General features: G+C 67.5%; 2 protein-coding genes across 4 annotated transcripts in view; one reads left to right on the forward strand and one right to left on the reverse strand.

Annotated features, from left to right (window-relative positions):
• The window catches only part of LOC136620188 (protein polybromo-1-like), a 162951-nt gene that overhangs the window by 60805 nt on the left and 76981 nt on the right, over window positions 1-25165 (forward strand). The gene's annotated exons all lie outside the window — the stretch shown is intronic.
• The window catches only part of LOC136621093 (protein polybromo-1-like), a 76172-nt gene that overhangs the window by 23720 nt on the left and 27287 nt on the right, over window positions 1-25165 (reverse strand). The window lies entirely within an intron of this gene.

Below are 25165 nucleotides of genomic sequence, written 5' to 3' on the forward strand. Positions count from 1 at the left end.
AAACGCATCGCCGCAAAAAAAACACCCAAAAAACACAATTTACCGCGAAATCACGTTTTTGCACAATGCAGTTTAAACAAGTCCCATAGGCCCCTGGAGAAAAAAAAATGCGAATTCCGCAGTGAAAAAGAATTGTATTGGGTAGTCAACCGTATACAGCAAAAATAAAAAAATATATAAAAACCTTGTGACTTGAGAAATGGAGATGAAAATACCCCAAAATAAGTTGCATCATTAGGTCCAGCCCATGTCACTAAGGGGTTACTGCTTTAACCATGATACACAGGACAACATTGGCAGTTATAATGACATCACATGACATCACAATGGGCTCAGAATGTTCAAAGCTCTAACCAGAGCCATCTTGCATCACTTGAGTTTGACAACTTGAAGAGGCCAGACAGCAGGTACGCAGCTGGCGGGGTGGGGAGGGGAGGTGCCCTGGGTGCCCCAATGGCAGCTGGCGGGGTGGTGAGGGGCCCTGGGCGCCCCAAAGGCAGCAGGCAGGGTGGTGAGGGGCCCTGGGCGCCCCAAAGGCAGCTGGCGGGGTGGTGAGGGGCCCTGGGTGCCCCAAAGGCAGCTGGCGGGGTGGTGAGGGGCCCTGGGCGCCCCAAAAGCAGCTGGCGGGGTGGTGAGGGGCCCTGGCGCCCCAAAGGCAGCTGGCGGGGTGAAGAGGTGCCCTGGGCGCCCCAAAGGCAGCTGGCGGGGTGAAGAGGGGCCCTGGGCGCCCCAAAGGCAGCTGGCGGGATGAAGAGGGGCCCTGGACGCCCCAAAGGCAGCTGGCGGGGTGAAGAGGGGCCCTGGACGCCCCAAAGGCAGCTGGCGGGGTGGTGAAGGGCCCTGGGCGCCCCAATGGCAGCTGGCAGGGTGGTGAGGGGCCCTGGGTGCCCCAATGGCAGCTGGCAGGGTGGTGAGGGGCCCTGGGCCCGCAGCGGATTAGCCGTCCCGTGTGGACGAGATTTCTGAGAAATCTCATCCACATGGTTGGCTAATACCGAGATTAGCGGCCGCGGTGGGTTTTGCCGCGGCCGATCTACTGCGGCAAAACCGCGGCAAATCCGCCCTGTGTGAATCCAGCCTTAAGGTAGATCACAGCCTTTTTATACTATTGGATAACGCCGATCACGTGACCGGGGACCACTCATTCGGGCCTCCGGTCACTGCTTAAAGCTCTTGGCTACCTTTGGTAGTCAGGAGCAAGGGGATTTTAAATTTTCTGGGCCCTACCCGGCTTCTGCGTATGTGTCCGTCATGTTGCCGGCGTGCGCATGCACAGAATTCACGGAAGGTCCACGGATAAAGATCCCATCGGGGGTCTAATCCAGGGGCCTTAGATAAGTAATCTCATTTTACCCTAAAAAATACGATTTTTTTAAACGTTACTTGATCGCTTTTAACATCGGATAACAAAGATCAGGTGACCAGAGGGGGGGAGGAGCTTAAAAAAAATATAAACTTTTATGTGATCGCCGCTATCCATTGGATAATGGCAATCGCGTAATTGGAGGGTCACATGCCGTAGCCCCCACACGATAGCTCCAGGATCTTGGGTACCTCTGGTAGCCGATAGCAGGGCAATGTCGTACGCACAGACCTCAGGCCTTTACTCTTCCGGGACCGGCATGCTTTTACGGACATGTAGACTAAAGCCCAGACACGCAGGAGGGGAAAACACGTATGGTCACTAAGGGGTTAACTTCTCTTTGGTTGAATTTCACTGGAGGAAATAATGCAGAGCAATCCGTACATTTAGTGCAGCGACATGAAATGTAATTATTTAGTAAAGCACACGCATTTTTAATTGGGTCCTACAGAAGACGATTGGAGGATCTGCAGCCCGATATCAATAAATGTCACTATGAAGGCTGAATAAGATCTGTAGAAATGGAGGACTCAAAAAAATAACAAAAAAAAGTGTGATAACATACATTATATCTACCCAAAACATGCTACCACCTGCAGATCGCCCCAAAAAAGTCCTTAGGGTGACTACCCACTAGCCTTTGCGAATTTGCTCCTTTTTTTCCCAGGTGTATAGGGGCTTTCTAATGTTAAAAACGCATCGCCGCAAAAAAAACACCCAAAAAACACAATTTACCGCGAAATCACGTTTTTGCACAATGCAGTTTAAACAAGTCCCATAGGCCCCTGGAGAAACAAAAATGCGAATTCCGCAGTGAAAAAGAATTGTATTGGGTAGTCAACCTTACACAGCAAAAATAAAAAATATATAAAAACCTTGTGACTTGAGAAATGGAGATGAAAATACCCCAAAATAAGTTGCATCATTAGGTCCAGCCCATGTCACTAAGGGGTTAATGCTTTAACCATGATACACAGGACAACATTGGCAGTTATAATGACATCACATGACATCACAATGGGCTCAGAATGTTCAAAGCTCTAACCAGAGCCATCTTGCATCACTTGAGTTTGACAACTTGAAGAGGCCAGACAGCAGGTACGCAGCTGGCGGGGTGGGGAGGGGAGGTGCCCTGGGTGCCCCAATGGCAGCTGGCGGGGTGGTGAGGGGCCCTGGGCGCCCCAAAGGCAGCAGGCAGGGTGGTGAGGGGCCCTGGGCGCCCCAAAGGCAGCTGGCGGGGTGGTGAGGGGCCCTGGGTGCCCCAAAGGCAGCTGGCGGGGTGGTGAGGGGCCCTGGGCGCCCCAAAAGCAGCTGGCGGGGTGGTGAGGGGCCCTGGCGCCCCAAAGGCAGCTGGCGGGGTGAAGAGGTGCCCTGGGCGCCCCAAAGGCAGCTGGCGGGGTGAAGAGGGGCCCTGGGCGCCCCAAAGGCAGCTGGCGGGATGAAGAGGGGCCCTGGACGCCCCAAAGGCAGCTGGCGGGGTGAAGAGGGGCCCTGGACGCCCCAAAGGCAGCTGGCGGGGTGGTGAAGGGCCCTGGGCGCCCCAATGGCAGCTGGCAGGGTGGTGAGGGGCCCTGGGTGCCCCAATGGCAGCTGGCAGGGTGGTGAGGGGCCCTGGGCCCGCAGCGGATTAGCCGTCCCGTGTGGACGAGATTTCTGAGAAATCTCATCCACATGGTTGGCTAATACCGAGATTAGCGGCCGCGGTGGGTTTTGCCGCGGCCGATCTACTGCGGCAAAACCGCGGCAAATCCGCCCTGTGTGAATCCAGCCTTAAGGTAGATCACAGCCTTTTTATACTATTGGATAACGCCGATCACGTGACCGGGGACCACTCATTCGGGCCTCCGGTCACTGCTTAAAGCTCTTGGCTACCTTTGGTAGTCAGGAGCAAGGGGATTTTAAATTTTCTGGGCCCTACCCGGCTTCTGCGTATGTGTCCGTCATGTTGCCGGCGTGCGCATGCACAGAATTCACGGAAGGTCCACGGATAAAGATCCCATCGGGGGTCTAATCCAGGGGCCTTAGATAAGTAATCTCATCTTACCCTAAAAAATACGATTTTTTTAAACGTTACTTGATCGCTTTTATCATCGGATAACAAAGATCAGGTGACCGGAGGGGGGGAGGAGCTTAAAAAATATATAAACTTTTATATGATCGCCGCTATCCATTGGATAATGGCAATCGCGTAATTGGAGGGTCACATGCCGTAGCCCCCACACGATAGCTCCAGGATCTTGGGTACCTCTGGTAGCCGATAGCAGGGCAATGTCGTACGCACAGACCTCAGGCCTTTACTCTACAGGGCCGGCATGCTTTTACGGACATGTAGACTAAAGCCCAGACACGCAGGAGGGGAAAACACGTATGGTCACTAAGGGGTTAACTTCTCTTTGGTTGAATTTCACTGGAGGAAATAATGCAGAGCAATCCGTACATTTAGTGCAGCGACATGAAATGTAATTATTTAGTAAAGCGCACGCATTTTTAATTGGGTCCTACAGAAGACGATTGGAGGATCTGCAGCCCGATATCAATAAATGTCACTATGAAGGCTGAATAAGATCTGTAGAAATGGAGGACTCAAAAAAATAACAAAAAAAAGTGTGCTAACATACATTATATCTACCCAAAACATGCTACCACCTGCAGATCGCCCCAAAAAAGTCCTTAGGGTGACTACCCACTAGCCTTTGCGAATTTGCTCCTTTTTTTCCCAGGTGTATAGGGGCTTTCTAATGTTAAAAACGCATCGCCGCAAAAAAAACACCCAAAAAAACGCAATTTACCGCGAAATCACGTTTTTGCACAATGCAGTTTAAACAAGTCCCATAGGCCCCTGGAGAAAAAAAAATGCGAATTCCGCAGTGAAAAAGAATTGTATTGGGTAGTCAACCGTATACAGCAAAAATAAAAAATATATAAAAACCTTGTGACTTGAGAAATGGAGATGAAAATACCCCAAAATAAGTTGCATCATTAGGTCCAGCCCATGTCACTAAGGGGTTAATGCTTTAACCATGATACACAGGACAACATTGGCAGTTATAATGACATCACATGACATCACAATGGGCTCAGAATGTTCAAAGCTCTAACCAGAGCCATCTTGCATCACTTGAGTTTGACAACTTGAAGAGGCCAGACAGCAGGTACGCAGCTGGTGGGGTGGGGAGGGGAGGTGCCCTGGGCGCCCCAATGGCAGCTGGCGGGGTGGTGAAGGGCCCTGGGCGCCCCAATGGCAGCTAGCAGGGTGGTGAGGGGCCCTGGGTGCCCCAATGGCAGCTGGCAGGGTGGTGAGGGGCCCTGGGCCCGCAGCGGATTAGCCGTCCCGTGTGGACGAGATTTCTGAGAAATCTCATCCACATGGTTGGCTAATACCGAGATTAGCGGCCGCGGGCGGTTTTGCCGCGGCCGATCTACTGCGGCAAAACCGCGGCAAATCCGCCCTGTGTGAATCCAGCCTTAAGGTAGATCACAGCCTTTTTATACTATTGGATAACGCCGATCACGTGACCGGGGACCACTCATTCGGGCCTCTGGTCACTGCTTAAAGCTCTTGGCTACCTTTGGTAGTCAGGAGCAAGGGGATTTTAAATTTTCTGGACCCTACCCGGCTTCTGCGTATGTGTCCGTCATGTTGCCGGCGTGCGCATGCACAGAATTCAGGGAAGGTCCACGGATAAAGATCCCATCGGGGGTCTAATCCAGGGGCCTTAGATAAGTTATCTCATCTTACCCTAAAAAATACGATTTTTTAAAACGTTACTTGATCGCTTTTATCATCGGATAACAAAGATCAGGTGACCGGAGGGGGGGAGGAGCTTAAAAAAAATATAAACTTTTATGTGATCGCCGCTATCCATTGGATAATGGCAATCGCGTAATTGGAGGGTCACATGCCGTAGCCCCCACACGATAGCTCCAGGATCTTGGGTACCTCTGGTAGCCGATAGCAGGGAACTGTCGTATGCACAGACCTCAGGCCTTTACTCTACAGGGCCGGCATGCTTTTACGGACATGTAGACTAAAGCCCAGACACGCAGGAGGGGAAAACATGTATGGTCACTAAAGGGTTAACTTCTCTTTGGTTGAATTTCACTGGAGGAAATAATGCAGAGCAATCCGTACATTTAGTGCAGCGACATGAAAATTAATTATTTAGTAAAGCGCACGCATTTTTAATTGGGTCCTACAGAAGACGATCGGAGGATCTGCAGCCCGATATCAATAAATGTCACTATGAAGGCTGAATAAGATCTGTAGAAATGGAGGACTCAAAAAAAATAACAAAAAAAAGTGTGATAACATACATTATATCTACCCAAAACATGCTACCACCTGCAGATGGCCAAACAAAAGCAAGTCCTTAGGGTGACTACCCACTAGCGTTTGTGAATTTGCTCCTTTTTTGCCCCAGGTGTATGGGGCTTTCTAATGTTAAAAACGCATCATGGCAAAATCGCAATTTACTGTGAAATCACGATTTTGCGCAATGCAATTTTGACAAGTGCCATAGGCCCCTGGAGAAAAAAAACACTGCGAATTTCGCAGTGAAAAAAAAAACTGTATTAGGTGGTCAACCTTACACAGCAAAAATAAAAAAAAATTAAAAAAAACCTATGACTTGAGAAATAGAGATGAAATTACCCCAAAATAAGTTGCATCATTAGGTCCAGCCCATGTCACTAAGGGGTTAATGCTTTAACCATGATACACAGGACAACATTGGCAGTTATTATGACATCACATGACATCGCAATGGGCTCAGAATGTTCAAAGCTCTAACCAAAGCCATCTTGCATCACTTGAGTTTGACAACTTGAAGAGGCCAGACGGTAGGTACGCAGCTGGCGGGGTGGGGAGGGGAGGTGCCCTGGGCGCCCCAATGGCAGTTGGCGGGGTGCTGAGGGGCCCTGGGCACGCCAAAGGCAGCTGGCAGGGTGGTGAGGGGCCCTGGGCGCCCCAAAGGCAGCTGGCGGGGTGGTGAGGGGCCCTGGGCGCCCCAAAGGCAGCTGGCGGGGTGGTGAGGGGCCCTTAGGGGCCCTGGGCGCCCCAATGGCAGCTGGCGGGGTGGTGAGAGGCCCTGGACGCCCCAAAGGCAGCTGGCGGGGTGGTGAGGGGCCCTGGGCACCCCAAAGGCAGCTGGCGGGGTGGTGAGGGGCCCTGAGCGCCCCAAAGGCAGCTAGCGGGGTGGTGAAGGGCCCTGGGCGCCCCAAAGGCAGCTGGCGGGGTGGTGAGGGGCCCTGGGCGCCCCAAAGGCAGCTGGCGGGGTGGTGAGGGGCCCTGGGCGCTCCAAAAGCAGCTGGCGGGGTGGTGAGGGGCCCTGGACGCCCCAAAGGCAGCTGGCGGGGTGGTGAGGGGCCCTGGGCGCCCCAAAGGCAGCTGGCGGGGTGGTGAGGGGCCCTGGGCGCCCCAAAGGCAGCTGGCGGGGTGGTGAGGGGCCCTGGGCGCCCCAAAGGCAGCTGGCGGGGTGGTGAGGGGCCCTGAGGGGCCCTGGGCGCCCCAATGGCAGCTGGCGGGGTGGTGAGGGGCCCTGGACGCCCCAAAGGCAGCTGGCGGGGTGGTGAGGGGCCCTGGGCGCCCCAAAGGCAGCTGGCGGGGTGGTGAGGGGCCCTGAGCGCCCCAAAGGCAGCTGGCGGGGTGGTGAGGGGCCCTGGGCGCCCCAAAGGCAGCTGGCGGGGTGGTGAGGGGCCCTGGGCGCCCCAAAGGCAGCTGGCAGGTTGGTGAGGGGCCCTGGGCGCCCCAAAGGCAGCTGGCGGGGTGGTGAGGGGCCCTGAGGGGCTCTGGGCGCCCCAAAAGCAGCTGGCGGGGTGGTGAGGGGCCCTGGGCGCCCCAAAAGAAGCTGGCGGGGTGGTGAGGGGCCCTGAGCGCCCCAAAGGCCGCTGGCGGGGTGGTAAGGGGCCCTGGGCGCCCCAAAGGCAGCTCGCGGGGTGGTGAGGGGCCCTGGGCTCTCCAATGGCAGCTGGCGGGGTGGTGAGGGGCCCTGGGCGCCCCAAAGGCAGCTGGCGGGGTGGTGAGGTGCCCTGGGCGCCCCAAAGGCAGCTGTGGGGTGGTGAGGGGCCCTGGGTGCCCCAAAGGCAGCTGCGGGGTTGTGAGAGGGCCCTGGGCGCCCCAAAGGCAGCTGGCGGGGTGGTGAGGGGCCCTGGGCACCCCAAAGGCAGCTGGCGGAGTGGTGAGGGGCCCTGGGCGCCCCAAAGGCAGCTGGCGGGGGTGGTGAGGGGCCCTGGGCGCCCCAAAGGCAGCTGGCGGGGTGGTGAGGGGCCCTGGGCGCCCCAAAAGCAGCTGGCGGGGTGGTGAGGGGCCCTGGGCGCCCCAAAAGCAGCTGGCGGGGCGGTGAGGGGCCCTGGGCGCCCCAAACGCAGCTGGGGGGTGGTGAGGGGCCCTGGGCGCCCCAAAGGCAGCTGGGGGGTGGTGAGGGGCCCTGGGCGCCCCAAAGGCAGCTGGCGGAGTGGTGAGGAGCCCTGGGCGCCCCAAAGGCAGCTGGCGGGGTGGTGAGGGGCCCTGGGCGCTCCAAAGGCAGCTGGCGGGGTGGTGAGGGGCCCTGGGCGCCCCAAAGGCAGCTGGCGGGGTGGTGAGGGGCCCTGAGGGGCCCTGGGCGCCCCAATGGCAGCTGGCGGTGTGGTGAGGGGCCCTGGACGCCCCAAAGGCAGCTGGCGGGGTGGTGAGGGGCCCTGGGCGCCCCAAAGGCAGCTGGCGGGGTGGTGAGGGGCCCTGGGCGCCCCAAAGGCAGCTGGCGGGGTGGTGAGGGGCCCTGGGCGCCCCAAAAGCAGCTGGCGGGGTGGTGAGGGGCCCTGGGCGCCCCAAAGGCAGCTGGGGGGTGGTGAGGGGCCCTGGGCGCCCCAAAGGCAGCTGGGGGGTGGTGAGGGGCCCTGGGCGCCCCAAAGGCAGCAGGCGGAGTGGTGAGGGGCCCTGGGCGCCCCAAAGGCAGCTGGCGGGGTGGTGAGGGGCCCTGGGCGCTCCAAAGGCAGCTGGCGGGGTGGTGAGGGGCCCTGGGCGCCCCAAAGGCAGCTGGCGGGGTGGTGAGGGGCCCTGAGGGGCCCTGGGCGCCCCAATGGCAGCTGGCGGGGTGGTGAGGGGCCCTGGGCGCCCCAAAGGCAGCTGGCGGGGTGGTGAGGGGCCCTGGGCGCCCCAAAAGCAGCTGGCGGGGCGGTGAGGGGCCTTGGGCGCCCCAAAGGCAGCTGGCGGGGTGGTGAGGGGCCCTGGGCGCCCCAAAGGCAGCTGGGGGGGTGGTGAGGGGCCCTGGGCGCCCCAAAGGCAGCAGGCGGAGTGGTGAGGGGCCCTGGGCGGCCCAAAGGCAGCTGGAGGGTGGTGAGGGGCCCTGGGCGCCCCAAAGGCAGCTGGCGGAGTGGTGAGGGGCCCTGGGCGCCCCAAAGGCAGCTGGCGGGGTGGTGAGGGGCCCTGGGCGCTCCAAAGGCAGCTGGCGGGGTGGTGAGGGGCCCTGGGCGCCCCAATGGCAGCTGGCGGGGTGGTGAGGGGCCCTGGGCGCTCCAAAGGCAGCTGGCGGGGTGGTGAGGGGCCCTGGGCAACCCAAAGGCAACTGGCGGGGTGGTGAGGGGCCCTGGGCGCCCCAAAGGCAGCTGGCGGGGTGGTGAGGGGCCCTGGGCGCTCCAAAGGCAGCTGGCGGGGTGGTGAGGGGCCCTGGGCGCCCCAAGGGCAGCCGGCGGGGTGGTGAGGGGCCCTGGGTGCCCCAAGGCCAGCTGGCGGGGTGGTGAGTGGCCCTGGGCGCCCCAATGGCAGCTGGCGGGGTGGTGAGGGGCCCTGGGCGCTCCAAAGGCAGCTGGCGGGGTGGTGAGGGGCCCTGGGCAACCCAAAGGCAACTGGCGGGGTGGTGAGGGGCCCTGGGCGCCCCAAAGGCAGCTGGCGGGGTGGTGAGGGGCCCTGGGCGCCCGAAAGGCAGCTGGCAGGGTGGTGAGGGGCCCTGAGCGCCCCAAAGGCAGCTGGCGGGGTGGTGAGGGGCCCTGAGGGGCCCTGGGCGTCCCAATGGCAGCTGGCGGGGTGGTGAGGGGCCCTGGACGCCCCAAAGGCAGTTGGCGGGGTGGTGAGGGGCCCTGGGCGCCCCAAAGGCGGCTGGCGGGGTAGTGAGGGGCCCTGGGCGCCCCAGAGGCACTTGGGGGGTGGTGAGGGGCCCTGGGCGCCCCAAAGGCAACTGGCGGGGTGGTGAGGGGCCCTGGGCGCCCCAAAGGCAGCTGGCGGGGTGGTGAGGGGCCCTGGGCGCCCCAAAGCAACTGGCGGGGTGGTGAGGGGCCCTGGGCGCCCCAAAGGCAGCTAGCGGGGTGGTGAGGGGCCCTGGATGCCCCAAAGCAGCTGGCGGGGTGGTGAGGGGCCCTGGGCGCCCCAAAGGCAGCTGACGGGGTGGTGAGGGGCCCTGAGGAGCCCTGGGCGCCCCAATGGCAGCTGGCGGGGTGGTGAGGGGCCCTGGACGCCACAAAGGCAGCTGGCGGGGTGGTGAGGGGCCCTGGGCGCCCCAAAGGCAGCTGGCGGGGTGGTGAGGGGCCCTGGGCGCCCCAAAGGCAGCTGGCGGGGCGGTGAGGGGCCCTGGGTGCCCCAAAGGCAGCTGGCGGGGCGGTGAGGGGCCCTGGGTGCCCCAAAGGCAGCTGGGGGGTGGTGAGGGGCCCTGGGCGCCCCAAGGGCAGCTGGCGGGGTGGTGAGGGGCCCTAGGCGCCCCAAAGGCAGTTGGCGGAGTGGTGAGGGGCCCTGGGCGCCCCAAAGGCAGCTGGCGGGGTGGTGAGGGGCCCTGGGCGCCCCAAAGGCAGCTGGCGGGGTGGTGAGGGGCCCTGAGGGGCCCTGGGCGCCCCAAAAGCAGCTGGCGGGGCGGTGAGGGGCCCTGGGCGCCCCAAAGGCAGCTGGGGGGTGGTGAGGGGCCCTGGGCGCCCCAAAGGCAGATGGCGGGGTGGTGAGGGGCCCTGGGTGCCCCAAAGGCAGCTGGGGGATGGTGAGGGGCCCTGGGCGCCCCAAAGGCAGCTGGCGGGGTGGTGAGGGGCCCTGGGAGCCCCAAAGGCAGCTGGCGGGGTGGTGAGGGGCCCTGGGCGCCCCAAAGGCAGCTGGCGGGGTGGTGAGGGGCCCTGAGGGGCCCTGGGCGCCCCAATGGCAGCTGGCGGGGTGGTGAGGGGCCCTGGGAGCCCCAAAGGCAGCTGGCGGGGTGTTGAGGGCCCCTGGGCGCCCCAAAGGCAGCTGGCGGGGTGGTGAGGGGCCCTGGGCGCCCCAAAGGCAGCTGGCGGGGTGGTGAGGGGCCCTGAGGGGCCCTGGGCGCCCCAATGGCAGCTGGCGGGGTGGTGAGGGGCCCTGGACGCCCCAAAGGCAGCTGGCGGGGTGGTGAGGGGCCCTGGGCGCCCCAAAGGCAGCTGGCGGGGGGTGAGGGGCCCTGGGCGCCCCAAAGGCAGCTGGCGGGGTGGTGAGGGGCCCTGGGCGCCCCAAAGGCAGCTGGCGTGGTGGTGAGGGGCCCTGGGCGCCCCAAAGGCAGCTGGCGGGGTGGTGAGGGGCCCTGGGCGCCCCAAAGGCAGCTGGCGGGGTGATGAGGGGCCCTAAGGGGCCCTGGGCGCCCCAAAGGCAGCTGGCAGGGTGGTGAGGGGCCCTGGGCGCCCCAAAGGCAGCTGGCGGGGTGGTGAGGGGCCCTGGGCGCCCCAAAGGAAGCTGGCGGGGTGGTGAGGGGCCCTGGGCACCCCAAAGGCAGCTGTCGGGGTGGTGAAGGGCCCTGGGCGCCCCAAAGGCAGCTGGCGGGGGTGGTGAGGGGCCCTGGGCGCCCCAAAGGCAGCTGGCGGGGTGGTGAGGGGCCCTGGGCGCCCCAAAGGCAGCTGGCGGGGTGGTGAGGGGCCCTGAGGGGCCCTGGGCGCCCCAATGGCAGCTGGCGGGGTGGTGAGGGGCCCTGGACGCCCCAAAGGCAGCTGGCGTGGTGGTGAGGGGCCCTGGGCGCCCCAAGGGCAGCTGGCGGGGTGGTGAGGGGCCCTGGGCGCCCCAAAGGCAGCTGGCGGGGTGGTGAGGGGCCCTGGGCGCCCCAAAGGCAGCTGTCGGGGTGGTGAGGGGCCCTGGGCGCCCCAAAGGCAGCTGTCGGGGTGGTGAGGGGCCCTGGGCGCCCCAAAGGCAGCTGTCGGGGTGGTGAGGGGCCCTGAGGGGCCCTGGGCGCCCCATAAGCAGCTGGCGGGGTGGTGAGGGGCCCTGGGCGCCCCAAATGCAGCTGGGGGGTGGTGAGGGGCCCTGGGCGCCCCAAAGGCAGCTGGCGGGGTTGTGAGGGGCCCTGGGCGCCCCAAAGGCAGCAGGCGGGGTGGTGAGGGGCCCTGGGCGCCCCAAAGGCAGCTGGCGGGGTGGTGAGGGGCCTTGGGCGCCCCAAAGGCAGCTGGCGGGGTGGTGAGGGGCCCTGGGCGCCCCAAAGGCAGCTGGCGGGGTGGTGAGGGGCCCTGGGCGCCCCAAGGGCAGCTGGCGGGGTGGTGAGGGGCCCTGGGCGCCCCAAAGGCAGCTGGCGGGGTGGTGAGGGGCCCTGGGCGCCCCAAAGGCAGCTGGCGGGGTGGTGAGGGGCCCTGAGGGGCCCTGGGCACCCCAATGGCAGCTGGCGGGGTGGTGAGGGGCCCTGGACGCCCCAAAGGCAGCTGGCGGGGTGGTGAGGGGCCCTGGGCGCCCCAAAGGCAGCTGGCGGGGTGGTGAGGGGCCCTGGGCGCCCCAAAGGCAGCTGGCGGGGTGGTGAGGGGCCCTGGGCGCCCCAAAGGCAGCTGGCGGGGTGGTGAGGGGCCCTGGGCGCCCCAAAGGCAGCTGGCGGGGTGGTGAGGGGCCCTGGGTGCCCCAAAGGCAGCTGGCGGGGTGGTGAGGGGCCCTAAGGGGCCCTGGGCGCCCCAAAGGCAGCTGGCAGGGTGGTGAGGGGCCCTGGGCGCCCCAAAGGAACCTGGCGGGGTGGTGAGGGGCCCTGGGCGCCCCAAAGGCAGCTGTCGGGGTGGTGAGGGGCCCTGAGGGGCCCTGGGCGCCCCAAAAGCAGCTGGCGGGGCGGTGAGGGGCCCTGGGCGCCCCAAAGGCAGCTGGGGGGTGGTGAGGGGCCCTGGGCGCGCCAAAGGCAGCTGGCGGGGTTGTGAGGGGCCCTGGGCGCCCCAAAGGCAGCTGGCGGGGTGGTGAGGGGCCCTGGGCGCCCCAAAGGCAGCTGGCGGGGTGGTGAGGGGCCTTGGGCGCCCCAAAGGCAGCTGGCGGGGTGGTGAGGGGCCCTGGGCGCCCCAAAGGCAGCTGGCGGGGTGGTGAGGGGCCCTGGGCGCCCCAAAGGCAGCTGGCGGGGTGGTGAGGGGCCCTGGGCACCCCAAAGGCAGCTGGCGGGGTGGTGAGGGGACCTGGGCGCCCCAAAGGCAGCTGGGGGGTGGTGAGGGGCCCTGGGCGCCCCAAAGGCAGATGGCGGGGTGGTGAGGGGCCCTGGGTGCCCCAAAGGCAGCTGAGGGATGGTGAGGGGCCCTGGGCGCCCCAAAGGCAGCTGGCGGGGTGGTGAGGGGCCCTGGGAGCCCCAAAGGCAGCTGGCGGGGTGGTGAGGGGCCCTGGGCGCCCCAAAGGCAGCTGGCGGGGTGGTGACGGGCCCTGAGGGGCCCTGGGCGCCCCAATGGCAGCTGGCGGGGTGGTGAGGGGCCCTGGGAGCCCCAAAGGCAGCTGGCGGGGTGTTGAGGGCCCCTGGGCGCCCCAAAGGCAGCTGGCGGGGTGGTGAGGGGCCCTGGGCGCCCCAAAGGCAGCTGGCGGGGTGGTGAGGGGCCCTGAGGGGCCCTGGGCGCCCCAATGGCAGCTGGCGGGGTGGTGAGGGGCCCTGGACGCCCCAAAGGCAGCTGGCGGGGTGGTGAGGGGCCCTGGGCGCCCCAAAGGCAGCTGGCGGGGGGTGAGGGGCCCTGGGCGCCCCAAAGGCAGCTGGCGGGGTGGTGAGGGGCCCTGGGTGCCCCAAAGGCAGCTGGCGTGGTGGTGAGGGGCCCTGGGCGCCCCAAAGGCAGCTGGCGGGGTGGTGAGGGGCCCTGGGCGCCCCAAAGGCAGCTGGCGGGGTGATGAGGGGCCCTAAGGGGCCCTGGGCGCCCCAAAGGCAGCTGGCAGGGTGGTGAGGGGCCCTGGGCGCCCCAAAGGCAGCTGGCGGGGTGGTGAGGGGCCCTGGGCGCCCCAAAGGAAGCTGGCGGGGTGGTGAGGGGCCCTGGGCACCCCAAAGGCAGCTGGCGGGGTGGTGAGGGGCCCTGGGCGCCCCAAAGGCAGCTGGCGGGGTGGTGAGGGGCCCTGGGCGCCCCAAAGGCAGCTGGCGGGGTGGTGAGGGGCCCTGGGCGCCCCAAAGGCAGCTGGCGGGGTGGTGAGGGGCCCTGAGGGGCCCTGGGCGCCCCAATGGCAGCTGGCGGGGGTGGTGAGGGGCCCTGGACGCCCCAAAGGCAGCTGGCGTGGTGGTGAGGGGCCCTGGGCGCCCCAAGGGCAGCTGGCGGGGTGGTGAGGGGCCCTGGGCGCCCCAAAGGCAGCTGGCGGGGTGGTGAGGGGCCCTGGGCGCCCCAAAGGCAGCTGGCGGGGTGGTGAGGGGCCCTGGGCGCCCCAAAGGCAGCTGTCGGGGTGGTGAGGGGCCCTGGGCGCCCCAAAGGCAGCTGTCGGGGTGGTGAGGGGCCCTGAGGGGCCCTGGGCGCCCCAAAAGCAGCTGGCGGGGTGGTGAGGGGCCCTGGGCGCCCCAAATGCAGCTGGGGGGTGGTGAGGGGCCCTGGGCGCCCCGAAGGCAGCTGGCGGGGTTGTGAGGGGCCCTGGGCGCCCCAAAGGCAGCAGGCGGGGTGGTGAGGGGCCCTGGGCGCCCCAAAGGCAGCTGGCGGGGTGGTGAGGGGCCTTGGGCGCCCCAAAGGCAGCTGGCGGGGTGGTGAGGGGCCCTGGGCGCCCCAAAGGCAGCTGGCGGGGTGGTGAGCGGCCCTGGGCGCCCCAAGGGCAGCTGGCGGGGTGGTGAGGGGCCCTGGGCGCCCCAAAGGCAGCTGGCGGGGTGGTGAGGGGCCCTGGGCGCCCCAAAGGCAGCTGGCGGGGTGGTGAGGGGCCCTGAGGGGCCCTGGGCACCCCAATGGCAGCTGGCGGGGTGGTGAGGGGCCCTGGACGCCCCAAAGGCAGCTGGCGGGGTGGTGAGGGGCCCTGGGCGCCCCAAAGGCAGCTGGCGGGGTGGTGAGGGGCCCTGGGCGCCCCAAAGGCAGCTGTCGGGGTGGTGAGGGGCCCTGGGCGCCCCAAAGGCAGCTGTCGGGGTGGTGAGGGGCCCTGGGCGCCCCAAAGGCAGCTGGCGGGGTGGTGAGGGGCCCTGGGTGCCCCAAAGGCAGCTGGCGGGGTGGTGAGGGGCCCTAAGGGGCCCTGGGCGCCCCAAAGGCAGCTGGCAGGGTGGTGAGGGGCCCTGGGCGCCCCAAAGGAAGCTGGCGGGGTGGTGAGGGGCCCTGGGCGCCCCAAAGGCAGCTGTCGGGGTGGTGAGGGGCCCTGAGGGGCCCTGGGCGCCCCAAAAGCAGCTGGCGGGGCGGTGAGGGGCCCTGGGCGCCCCAAAGGCAGCTGGGGGGTGGTGAGGGGCCCTGGGCGCGCCAAAGGCAGCTGGCGGGGTTGTGAGGGGCCCTGGGCGCCCCAAAGGCAGCTGGCGGGGTGGTGAGGGGCCCTGGGCGCCCCAAAGGCAGCTGGCGGGGTGGTGAGGGGCCTTGGGCGCCCCAAAGGCAGCTGGCGGGGTGGTGAGGGGCCCTGGGCGCCCCAAAGGCAGCTGGCGGGGTGGTGAGGGGCCCTGGGCGCCCCAAAGGCAGCTGGCGGGGTGGTGAGGGGCCCTGGGCACCCCAAAGGCAGCTGGCGGGGTGGTGAGGGGACCTGGGCGCCCCAAGGGCAGCTGGCGGGGTGGTGAGGGGCCCTGGGCGCCCCAAAGGCAGATGGCGGGGTGGTGAGGGGCCCTGAGGGGCCCTGGGCGCCCCAATGGCAGCTGGCGGGTGGTGAGGGGCCCTGGACGCCCCAAAGGCAGCTGGCGGGGTGGTGAGGGGCCCTGGGCGCCCCAAAGGCAGCTGGTGGGGTGGTGAGGGGCCCTGGGCGCCCCAAAGGCAGCTGGCGGGGTGGTGAGGGGCCCTGGGCGCCCCAAAGGCAGCTGGCGGGGTGGTGAGGGGCCCTGAGGGGCCCTGGGCGCCCCAATGGCAGCTGGCGGGGTGGTGAGGGGCCCTGGACGCCCCAAAGGCAGCTGGCGGGGTGGTGAGGGGCCCTGGGCGCCCCAAGGGCAGCTGGCGGGGTGGTGAAGGGCCCTGGGCGCCCCAAAGGCAGCTGGCGGGGTGGTGAGGGGCCCTGGGCGCCCCAAAGGCAGCTGGCGGGGTGGTGAGGGGCCCTGGGCGCCCCAAAGGCAGCTGTCGGGGTGGTGAGGGGCCCTGAGGGGCCCTGGGCGCCCCAAAAGCAGCTGGCGGGGCGGTGAGGGGCCCTGGGCGCCCCAAAGGCAGCTGGGGGGTGGTGAGGGGCCCTGGGCGCCCCAAAGGCAGCTGGCGGGGTTGTGAGGGGCCCTGGGCGCCCCAAAGGCAGCTGGCGGGGTGGTGAGGGGCCCTGGGCGCCCCAAAGGCAGCTGGCGGGGTGGTGAGGGGCCTTGGGCGCCCCAAAGGCAGCTGGCGGGGTGGTGAGGGGCCCTTGGCGCCCCAAAGGCAGCTGGCGGGGTGGTGAGGGGCCCTGGGCGCCCCAAGGGCAGCTGGCGGGGTGGTGAGGGGCCCTGGGCGCCCCAAAGGCAACTGGCGGGGTGGTGAGGGGCCCTGGGCGCCCCAAAGGCAGCTGGCGGGGTGGTGAGGGGCCCTGGGCGCCCCAAAGGCAGCTGGCGGGGTGGTGAGGGGCCCTGGGCGCCCCAAAGGCAGCTGGCGGGGTGGTGAGGGGCCCTGAGGGGCCCTGGGCGCCCCAATGGCAGCTGGCGGGGTGGTGAGGGGCCCTGGACGCCCCAAAGGTAGCTGGCGGGGTGGTGAGGGGCCCTGGGCGGCCCCAGAGGCAGCTGGCGGGGTGGTGAGGGGCCCTGGGCGCCCCAAAGGCAGCTGGCGGGGTGGTGAGGGGCCCTGGGCGCCCCAAAGGAAGCTGGCGGGGTGGTGAGGGGCCCTGGGCGCCCCAAAGGCAGCTGGCGGGGTGGTGAGGGGCCCTGGGCGCCCCAAAGGCAGCTGGCGGGGTGATGAGGGGCCCTAAGGGGCCCTGGGCGCCCCAAAGGCAGCTGGCAGGGTGGTGAGGGGCCCTGGGCGCCCCAAAGGCAGCTGGCGGGGTGGTGAGGGGCCCTGGGCGCCCCAAAGGAAGCTGGCGGGGTGGTGAGGGGCCCTGGGCGCCCCAAAGGCAGCTGGCGGGGTGGTGAGGGGCCCTGGGCGCCCCAAAGGCAGCTGGCGGGGTGGTGAGGGGCCCTGGGCGCCCCAAAGGCAGCTGGCGGGGTGGTGAGGGGCCCTGGGCGCCCCAAAGGCAGCTGGCGGGGTGGTGAGGGGCCCTGAGGGGCCCTGGGCGCCCCAAGGGCAGCTGGCGGGGTGGTGAGGGGCCCTGGGCGCCCCAAAGGCAGCTGGCGGGGTGGTGAGGGGCCCTGGGCGCCCCAAAGGCAGCTGGCGGGGTGGTGAGGGGCCCTGGGCGCCCCAAAGGCAGCTGGCGGGGTGGTGAGGGGCCCTGGGCGCCCCAAAGGCAGCTGTCGGGGTGGTGAGGGGCCCTGAGGGGCCCTGGGCGCCCCAAAAGCAGCTGGCGGGGTGGTGAGGGGCCCTGGGTGCCCCAAATGCAGCTGGGGGGTGGTGAGGGGCCCTGGGCGCCCCAAAGGCAGCTGGCGGGGTTGTGAGGGGCCCTGGGCGCCCCAAAGGCAGCTGGCGGGGTGGTGAGGGGCCCTGGGCGCCCCAAAGGCAGCTGGCGGGGTGGTGAGGGGCCTTGGGCGCCCCAAAGGCAGCTGGCGGGGTGGTGAGGGGCCCTGGGCGCCCCAAAGGCAGCTGGCGGGGTGGTGAGGGGCCCTGGGCGCCCCAAGGGCAGCTGGCGGGGTGGTGAGGGGCCCTGGGCGCCCCAAAGGCAGCTGGCGGGGTGGTGAGGGGCCCTGAGGGGCCCTGGGTGCCCCAATGGCAGCTGGCAGGGTGGTGAGGGGCCCTGGACGCCCCAAAGGCAGCTGGCGGGGTGGTGAGGGGCCCTGGGCGCCCCAAAGGCAGCTGGCGGGGTGGTGAGGGGCCCTGGGCGCCCCAAAGGCAGCTGGCGGGGTGGTGAGGGGCCCTGGGCGCCCCAAAGGAAGCTGGCGGGGTGGTGAGGGGCCCTGGGCGCCCCAAAGGCAGCTGGCGGGGTGGTGAGGGGCCCTGGGCGCCCCAAAGGCAGCTGGCGGGGTGGTGAGGGGCCCTAAGGGGCCCTGGGCGCCCCAAAGGCAGCTGGCAGGGTGGTGAGGCGCCCTGGGCGCCCCAAAGGCAGCTGGCGGGGTGGTGAGGGGCCCTGGGCGCCCCAAAGGAAGCTGGCGGGGTGGTGAGGGGCCCTGGGCGCCCCAAAGGCAGCTGGCGGGGTGGTGAGGGGCCCTGGGCGCCCCAAAGGCAGCTGGCGGGGTGGTGAGGGGCCCTGGGCGCCCCAAAGGCAGCTGGCGGGGTGGTGAGGGGCCCTGAGGGGCCCTGGGCGCCCCAATGGCAGCTGGCGGGGTGGTGAGGGGCCCTGGACGCCCCAAAGGCAGCTGGCGGGGTGGTGAGGGGCCCTGGGCGCCCCAAAGGCAGCTGGCGGGGGTGGTGAGGGGCCCTGGGCGCCCCAAAGGCAGCTGGCGGGGTGGTGAGGGGCCCTGAGGGGCCCTGGGCGCCCCAAAAGCAGCTGGCGGGGTGGTGAGGGGCCCTGGGCGCCCCAAATGCAGCTGGGGGGTGGTGAGGGGCCCTGGGCGCCCCAAAGGCAGCTGGCGGGGTTGTGAGGGGCCCTGGGCGCCCCAAAGGCAGCAGGCGGGGTGGTGAGGGGCCCTGGGCGCCCCAAAGGCAGCTGGCGGGGTGGTGAGGGGCCTTGGGCGCCCCAAAGGCAGCTGGCGGGGTGGTGAGGGGCCCTGGGCGCCCCAAAGGCAGCTGGCGGGGTGGTGAGGGGCCCTGAGGGGCCCTGGGCGCCCCAATGGCAGCTGGCGGGGTGGTGAGGGGCCCTGGACGCCCCAAAGGCAGCTGGCGTGGTGGTGAGGGGCCCTGGGCGCCCCAAGGGCAGCTGGCGGGGTGGTGAGGGGCCCTAAGGGGCCCTGGGCGCCCCAAAGGCAGCTGGCAGGGTGGTGAGGGGCCCTGGGCGCCCCAAAGGCAGCTGGCGGGGTGGTGAGGGGCCCTGGGCGCCCCAAAGGAAGCTGGCGGGGTGGTGAGGGGCCCTGGGCACCCCAAAGGCAGCTGTCGGGGTGGTGAGGGGCCCTGGGCGCCCCAAAGGCAGCTGGCGGGGTGGTGAGGGGCCCTGGGCGCCCCAAAGGCAGCTGGCGGGGTGGTGAGGGGCCCTGGGCGCCCCAAAGGCAGCTGGCGGGGTGGTGAGGGGCCCTGAGGGGCCCTGGGCGCCCCAATGGCAGCTGGCGGGGTGGTGAGGGGCCCTGGACGCCCCAAAGGCAGCTGGCGTGGTGGTGAGGGGCCCTGGGCGCCCCAAGGGCAGCTGGCGGGGTGGTGAGGGGCCCTGGGCGCCCCAAAGGCAGCTGGCGGGGTGGTGAGGGGCCCTGGGCGCCCCAAAGGCAGCTGGCGGGGTGGTGAGGGGCCCTGGGCGCCCCAAAGGCAGCTGGCGGGGTGGTGAGGGGCCCTGGGCGCCCCAAAGGCAGCTGTCGGGGTGGTGAGGGGCCCTGAGGGGCCCTGGGCGCCCCAAAAGCAGCTGGCGGGGTGGTGAGGGGCCCTGGGCGCCCCAAATGCAGCTGGGGGGTGGTCAGGGGCCCTGGGCGCCCCAAAGGCAGCTGGCGGGGTTGTGAGGGGCCCTGGGCGCCCCAAAGGCAGCAGGCGGGGTGGTGAGGGGCCCTGGGCGCCCCAAAGGCAGCTGGCGGGGTGGTGAGGGGCCTTGGGCGCCCCAAAGGCAGCTGGCGGGGTGGTGAGGGGCCCTGGGCGCCCCAAAGGCAGCTGGCGGGGTGGTGAGGGGCCCTGGGCGCCCCAAGGGCAGCTGGCGGGGTGGTGAGGGGCCCTGGGCGCCCCAAAGGCAGCTGGCGGGGTGGTGAGGGGCCCTGGGCGCCCCAAAGGCAGCTGGCGGGGTGGTGAGGGGCCCTGAGGGGCCCTGGGCGCCCCAATGGCAGCTGGCGGGGTGGTGAGGGGCCCTGGACGCCCCAAAGGAAGCTGGCGGGGTGGTGAGGGGCCCTGGGCGCCCCAAAGGCAGCTGGCGGGGTGGTGAGGGGCCCTAGGCGCCCCAAAGGCAGCTGGCGGGGTGGTGAGGGGCCCTGGGCGCCCCAAAGGAAGCTGGCGGGGTGGTGAGGGGCCCTGGGCGCCCCAAAGGCAGCTGGCGGGGTGGTGAGGGGCCCTGGGTGCCCCAAAGGCAGCTGGCGGGGTGGTGAGGGGCCCTAAGGGGCCCTGGGCGCCCCAAAGGCAGCTGGCAGGGTGGTGAGGGGCCCTGGGCGCCCCAAAGGAAGCTGGCGGGGTGGTGAGGGGCCCTGGGCGCCCAAAGGCAGCTGTCGGGGTGGTGAGGGGCCCTGAGGGGCCCTGGGCGCCCCAAAAGCAGCTGGCGGGGCGGTGAGGGGCCCTGGGCGCCCCAAAGGCAGCTGGGGGGTGGTGAGGGGCCCTGGGCGCCCCAAAGGCAGCTGGCGGGGTTGTGAGGGGCCCTGGGCGCCCCAAAGGCAGCTGGCGGGGTGGTGAGGGGCCCTGGGCGCCCCAAAGGCAGCTGGCGGGGGTGGTGAGGGGCCTTGGGCGCCCCAAAGGCAGCTGGCGGGGTGGTGAGGGGCCCTGGGCGCCCCAAAGGCAGCTGGCGGGGTGGTGAGGGGCCCTGGGCGCCCCAAAGGCAGCTGGCGGGGTGGTGAGGGGCCCTGGGCACCCCAAAGGCAGCTGGCGGGGTGGTGAGGGGACCTGGGCGCCCCAAGGGCAGCTGGCGGGGTGGTGAGGGGCCCTGGGCGCCCCAAAGGCAACTGGCGGGGTGGTGAGGGGCCCTGAGGGGCCCTGGGCGCCCCAATGGCAGCTGGCGGGTGGTGAGGGGCCCTGGACGCCCCAAAGGCAGCTGGCGGGGTGGTGAGGGGCCCTGGGCGCCCCAAAGGCAGCTGGTGGGGTGGTGAGGGGCCCTGGGCGCCTCAAAGGCAGCTGGCGGGGTGGTGAGGGGCCCTGGGCGCCCCAAAGGCAGCTGGCGGGGTGGTGAGGGGCCCTGAGGGGCCCTGGGCGCCCCAATGGCAGCTGGCGGGGTGGTGAGGGGCCCTGGACGCCCCAAAGGCAGCTGGCGGGGTGGTGAGGGGCCCTGGGCGCCCCAAGGGCAGCTGGCGCGGTGGTGAAGGGCCCTGGGCGCCCCAAAGGCAGCTGGAGGGGTGGTGAGGGGCCCTGGGCGCCCCAAAGGCAGCTGGCGGGGTGGTGAGGGGCCCTGGGCGCCCCAAAGGCAGCTGTCGGGGTGGTGAGGGGCCCTGAGGGGCCCTGGGCGCCCCAAAGGCAGCTGGCGGGGTTGTGAGGGGCCCTGGGCGCCCCAAAGGCAGCTGGCGGGGTGGTGAGGGGCCCTGGGCGCCCCAAAGGCAGCTGGCGGGGTGGTGAGGGGCCTTGGGCGCCCCAAAGGCAGCTGGCGGGGGTGGTGAGGGGTCCTTGGCGCCCCAAAGGCAGCTGGCGGGGTGGTGAGGGGCCCTGGGCGCCCCAAGGGCAGCTGGCGGGGTGGTGAGGGGCCCTGGGCGCCCCAAAGGCAACTGGCGGGGTGGTGAGGGGCCCTGGGCGCCCCAAAGGCAGCTGGCGGGGTGGTGAGGGGCCCTGGGCGCCCCAAAGGCAGCTGGCGGGGTGGTGAGGGGCCCTGGGCGCCCCAAAGGCAGCTGGCGGGGTGGTGAGGGGCCCTGAGGGGCCCTGGGCGCCCCAATGGCAGCTGGCGGGGTGGTGAGGGGCCCTGGACGCCCCAAAGGTAGCTGGCGGGGTGGTGAGGGGCCCTGGGCGGCCCCAGAGGCAGCTGGCGGGGTGGTGAGGGGCCCTGGGCGCCCCAAAGGCAGCTGGCGGGGTGGTGAGGGGCCCTGGGCGCCCCAAAGGAAGCTGGCGGGGTGGTGAGGGGCCCTGGGCGCCCCAAAGGCAGCTGGCGGGGTGGTGAGGGGCCCTGGGCGCCCCAAAGGCAGCTGGCGGGGTGATGAGGGGCCCTAAGGGGCCCTGGGCGCCCCAAAGGCAGCTGGCAGGGTGGTGAGGGGCCCTGGGCGCCCCAAAGGCAGCTGGCGGGGTGGTGAGGGGCCTTGGGCGCCCCAAAGGCAGCTGGCAGGGTGGTGAGGGGCCCTGGGCGCCCCAAAGGCAGCTGGCGGGGTGGTGAGGGGCCTTGGGCGCCCCAAAGGCAGCTGGCGGGGTGGTAAGGGGCCCTGGGCGCCCCAAAGGCAGCTGGCGGGGTGGTGAGGGGCCCTGGGCGCCCCAAGGGCAGCTGGCGGGGTGGTGAGGGGCCCTGGGCGCCCCAAAGGCAGCTGGCGGGGTGGTGAGGGGCCCTGGGCGCCCCAAAGGCAGCTGGCGGGGTGGTGAGGGGCCCTGGGTGCCCCAATGGCAGCTGGCGGGGTGGTGAAGGGCCCTGGACGCCCCAAAGGCAGCTGGCGGGGTGGTGAGGGGCCCTGGGCGCCCCAAAGGCAGCTGGCGGGGTGGTGAGGGGCCCTGGGCGCCCCAAAGGCAGCTGGCGGGGTGGTGAGGGGCCCTGGGCGCCCCAAAGGAAGCTGGCGGGGTGGTGAGGGGCCCTGGGCGCCCCAAAGGCAGCTGGCGGGGTGGTGAGGGGCCCTGGGCGCCCCAAAGGCAGCTGGCGGGGTGGTGAGGGGCCCTAAGGGGCCCTGGGCGCCCCAAAGGCAGCTGGCAGGGTGGTGAGGCGCCCTGGGCGCCCCAAAGGCAGCTGGCGGGGTGGTGAGGGGCCCTGGGCGCCCCAAAGGAAGCTGGCGGGGTGGTGAGGGGCCCTGGGCGCCCCAAAGGCAGCTGGCGGGGTGGTGAGGGGCCCTGGGCGCCCCAAAGGCAGCTGGCGGGGTGGTGAGGGGCCCTGGGCGCCCCAAAGGCAGCTGGGGGGGTGGTGAGGGGCCCTGGGCGCCCCAAAGGCAGCTGGCGGGGTGGTGAGGGGCCCTGGGCGCCCCAAAGGCAGCTGGCGGGGTGGTGAGGGGCCCTGGGCGCCCCGAAGGCAGCTGGCGGGGTGGTGAGGGGCCCTGGGCGCCCCGAAGGCAGCTGGGGGGGTGGTGAGGGGCCCTGAGCGCCCCAAAGGCAGCTGGCGGGGTGGTGAGGGGCCCTGGGCGCCCCGAAGGCAGCTGGCGGGGTGGTGAGGGGCCCTGGGCGCCCCAAAGGCAGCTGGCGGGGTGGTGAGGGGCCCTGGGCGCCCCAAAGGCAGCTGGCGGGGTGGTGAGGGGCCCTGGGCGCCCCAAAGGCAGCTGGCGGGGTGGTGAGGGGCCCTGGGCGCCCCAAAGGCAGCTGGCGGGGTGGTGAGGGGCCCTGGGCGCCCCAAAGGCAGCTGGCGGGGTGGTGAGGGGCCCTGGGCGCCCCAAAGGCAGCTGGCGGGGTGGTGAGGGGCCTTGGGCGCCCCAAAGGCAGCTGGCGGGGTGGTGAGGGGCCCTGGGCGCCCCAATGGCAGCTGACGGGGTGGTGAGGGGCCCTGGGCGCCCCATTGGCAGCTGGCGGGGTGGTGAGGGGCCCTGGGCGCCCCAATGGCAGCTGGCGGGGTGGGGAGGGGTTTCTATAATACTTTAGATTGTAGGCTCTTAGAAGTAGGATATATATCTGTTTATAGTAGCAGCTTTCCTGCACCTATAATTACATATATATACACATACATACAGCAATAAGCAGCAGGACAGATTGGATCCAGGGTGATAACCGATCGCCACATCTGGGGTCAGGAAGGAATTTTTTTGCCCTCCTGAGGTAGAACTCTCCAGGGGGTTTTTTCACCTTCCTCTGGATCTTTGGGTCCGGCGGCTCTCATCTCAGGACAATGGTGGACTGCTCAGAAGGACCGCAGCAAGTTCTGTGGTCTCCACCGGGCCGACCTGAGAGTCACTGTGATCCTTGCATCATTTAAAAGGGCCAGTAATATTTCATTACAATGTTGCTTATTTCTATTCTAATAAAAAATTCTATAAAATCGACATGGTGGTGTTTGTCTTTTGTCTAGATTTCTCCTTACACAGCGGTCATGATGAGAGTGATCGCTGCCGCCCCTTATTCTAGAAGTATATAATAATGTGAATACTCTCCCAGTGACACGGCGGCAGCTGCTGCGGGACAGGAGCTATAGGGGGCTCCATATGGAGAGCTGAGAACATACAGCTCTACCTATAGTGATGTCATAAAGGCTTCTCCTGTCCCTCAGTTACAAGTGTTTGGGGGTTCAGTCTATGATGGGGGCGCTAATATTGTCCGTGTCCTCATGTCTACACAACAGACTAACTGAAAAAGACTGAAGACTGGACAAGAATGTCCAACTGAGTACAGAAGACACAACAGGGAGTCTTCCACACAGGGTGCAACAAGTAGCCATGGTGGCTCCTGATCCATACAAACCCCACACCTGAAGGGCATACATGTACGTCCTATTGGGTAAAGGGGATAAGTACCTCACAGTCGTCCCGTGCAAAAGTATCCTTAAAGGAAGTGTCCAGAATCAGAATATAATGCGAATGAAACTTTTGGGGGCTCAGGGACCCACTGGGGTTAAATTGTAACCAATCCAACCACAGCCTTTGCCATAAGCTTAAAAACCCTCAGTTGGGTCCCCCTTAAAAAGTAAAATGTATACATCAGGGGCGTTTCCTGGCGTATAAGCCAAACACGTCTAATCATGGAAAAACATAAGATGATGGACAGAGATAGACTCTGGAGGGTCTCTGTAGACCTGTATGCAGGCCAGAAGACCACAAGTATCAGTTCCATATATCAAAACTGTCTAGCAATATGCAAATAAGGGAAATGGAACAATACCTCTGCAGCGCCACCTATTGGATGGGCAGCATTCCTGCAAATCAATGCCCTACTCTTCATAAAGGTCTGTAGAGAAATGATTGGGAATTGTAAACCAAGTCAGAATCCATACACAGACAGCTGTTTCAGGGATTTTGCCCCTCATCAGTGTGCAGTAGGATGCTTGACTAGAAAGAGGCCTATGATGTGGGTCGTTAGGGGTAATATCACTCCTTAAGGAGACACCTAGAAGGTGAAGGTATTAGTGTTTTTTGAAGCCACCGGAAGCTAGGGGTTTGACAGGAGGAACGCCCCTCTCGCACCCCCAGCTCCCGATAGGGTCAAGGCACAAAGGTCCTAGCAGCGTGTAGATTGATTTTAGGTGTCCCTGTAGGTTAAGGATGAAGCGTACTTCTCCACTATTATGAGCTGTAAATGCTGCCATTTTACAGCTGTAACATGGCAGCATTTTCAGCAAGTAATATAAGCCTAAGAAGACAAACAATCCTCACCCTAAAGCAGCGGGGGTTGGCTAAAATCAATGCACACGCTGTAGTCCTACCCACAGCCCCGTCCCCCTCACTGTGACCCAGTGCTCCTACAGCCTTCCCCAGAGCCTTCCCGTTGCCTTTCCTCTGTGGAACCCACCACGGCCTCCGCTCCCTCACTGTCTGCCGCCGTCGTAGTCTGCTCCGACATCCTGGCAATGCAGGGAGGCCGTACGCAGGCTCTCTGCGTGTGCTCTCGCCACTGTTGTGTCCCTGCTCCCGGGCGCAGACGTTAGTGACAAGGGAGGGAGCGGCCGGCGGCTCCCAACGGCAAGCTGACATACAACTGACATGGGGTGCTGTGCCCCGCCGGTGTTCAGTCCGGGGCTAGTTTAAAGTGACGGGGTGGGGGGTGGGGGAGGCGCATGCTGCT

Source organism: Eleutherodactylus coqui, chromosome 3 (genome assembly GCF_035609145.1).
Source record: "Eleutherodactylus coqui strain aEleCoq1 chromosome 3, aEleCoq1.hap1, whole genome shotgun sequence".
NCBI lineage: Eukaryota > Metazoa > Chordata > Amphibia > Anura > Eleutherodactylidae > Eleutherodactylus > Eleutherodactylus coqui.